The following is a 2,588-nucleotide window of genomic DNA, read 5'->3' on the forward strand; positions in this document are numbered from 1 at the left end:
GACCCAACATTTCAATCTCAAAGATCTTCATCAAGGGTCTGTTTGAAGATGTTGAGGGGCAAGCCACCCCAGGACATAGGATCGCTTAACCTCTAAACTTATACACAAAATGGAAAAAAATACATTAGTCTGTAACAGAGAGATAATAAAGGGAAATATTAAAAAAAAGCGCATCATAAGAACATTTCTTAATATTTTCTAAAAAGGGATGCTAGTTAATGCTCTTACTTATTGCTCTCAACACACAGAGGAGAAGCCATTCACAACCTGTGTAATGTAACACAGAATGCTGGACCAGCAAAATAAAGAAGGTCAAATAAATAGTTCATGTTAGGTGCCAAAAACCTGTCACACCTAAGTAAGTATATTTAGCAATAACTAAAGATGACAAATGGCACATTAAGCAAGATAGACAAAGGAGATAGACGAAGGTGATTTAAAAATAATCTCATGTCTCTACAGTTAAATCAAGCATACATAGGGGAGATGTACAGTTAAGTCTTAATAATAAGGAACAAAGGAAAGCACTAAAGTTAAAGGTGTATTGCCATCACATACAATGGGGGCATATCGCTAGGATATGCCCCAATTGTGTGATAGGTGCGAGTCACACCTCTGGGACCCGCACCTACAATGAGAACAGAGCAGGGAAATTAATGGAAGGGTGCACTGAGCATGCGCAGCCGCCCTTCATTCATTTCAATGAGGCCGCCGAAAATAGCCGATCGCTGGCTTGGCTATTTCCACCTGCCCCATAGAAATGAATGGGAGCAGGGGTTGCGCGTGCGCTCCCATTCACTTGTATGGGAGCAGCAGGGAGCAGTGATTGGTGGTGGACGGACCCCAGGAAACCTGGAGTCCTCCGGCCATGGCTCTCCCCGCTCCGTTCTCCTTGTGGGACCCACCTCTGGGACCCACACCTATCAGACAATGAGGGCATATCTTATCGATATGCCCCCATTGTATGTGATGGGAATACCCCTTCTAAAACTTCTACCCTCTCTATAAGCAGGGCAGTCATTTGCCAAAGATGCATTATTCAGCAAACATATATCATTTTCCTAAAATCTCCATTAGTGTTGAGCGAATCAAATTTCGAATCCTCAATCCAAAGTTGATTTGGTCAAACACTTTGATTTTAATGCTGCCTCCAGATGTCATTAAAATCTGTGGAGCCAAACTTAGTTTCACTCGAAGCCGTGATAGACTTCAGTGAATTAATTTGGTACCAAACCTGTGTTTGGATTCCTAATATTAAATGTTTTTAACCTGTTCCGGACATATGACGTACCGATACGGGATGTTGTCCCGGTACTTAACTGAGTTTCAATACAGCAAACATATATCATTTTCCTAAAATCTCCATTAGTGTTGAGCGAATCAAATTTCGAATCCTCAATCCAAAGTTGATTTGGTCAAACACTTTGATTTTAATGCTGCCTCCAGATGTCATTAAAATCTGTGGAGCCAAACTTAGTTTCACTCGAAGCCGCGATAGACTTCAGTGAATTAATTTGGTACCAAACCTGTGTTCGGATTCCTAATATTAAATGTTTTTAACCTGTTCCGGAAATATGACGTACCGATATGGCATGTTGTCCCGGTACTTAAGGACACATGACGTACCGGTACGTCATGTGTATTTCCAATCACTGCCGCTAGGCGGGCGGTGATCGGAACCCGGTGCCTGCTCAAATCATTGAGCAGGCACCTTAACTAAATGCGCAGAGGGGGTCCCGCGGTTTGCGGCTTTTACCTTATGCGATGGCGGCGATCAGCGGTGCCATCGGGTCCCCGTGGGGCTGTAGGGGGGACCCGATGGCATGGAAGGCAGCGTGATGCCTTCCTTAGGCATCTGCACTGCCTTCCGGTGACGAGCCTGTGAGTTCCAGCCCCCTGGATCTTACAGGCCGGAAGCTGTATGAGTAATACACACAGTATTACTCATACAGCCAATGCATTCCAATACAGATGTATTGGAATGCATTGTAAAGGATTAGACCCCCAAAAGTTGAAGTCCCAAAGTGGGACAAAAAATAAAGTGAAAAAAAGTTGAAAAAAATAAAGTTTTCCCCAAAAAATTAAAAGTTTCAAGTAAAAATATAAAAAAACGTCATTTTCCCCAAATAAAGTTAAAAAAAATTGGTAAAAAATATGGGGGGAAAAACATAGACATAGACATATTAGGTATCGCCGTGTCCGTATCGACTGGCTCTATAAACATATCACATGACCTAACCCCTCAGATGAACACCGTAAAAAATAAAAAATAAACACTGTGCTAAATAAAAAAAAAATTGTCACCTTACATCACAAAAAGTACAACAGCAAGCGATCAAAAAGGTGCGTGCCCACCAAAATAGTACCAATCTAACCGTCACCTCATCCTGCAAAAAGTGAGCCCCCGCCTGAGACAATCGCCCCCAAAAAAATATATATATATGGCTCAGAATATGGAGACAATAAAACATCATTTTTTTATGTTTTAAAAAAGCTGTTATTGTGTAAAACTTACATAAATAAAAAAACAGTATACATATTAGGTATCACCGCGTCTGTATCGACCGGTTATATAAATCTGCCTTCCA

Source organism: Bufo gargarizans, chromosome 4, assembly GCF_014858855.1.
Source record: "Bufo gargarizans isolate SCDJY-AF-19 chromosome 4, ASM1485885v1, whole genome shotgun sequence".
Lineage (NCBI taxonomy): Eukaryota > Metazoa > Chordata > Amphibia > Anura > Bufonidae > Bufo > Bufo gargarizans.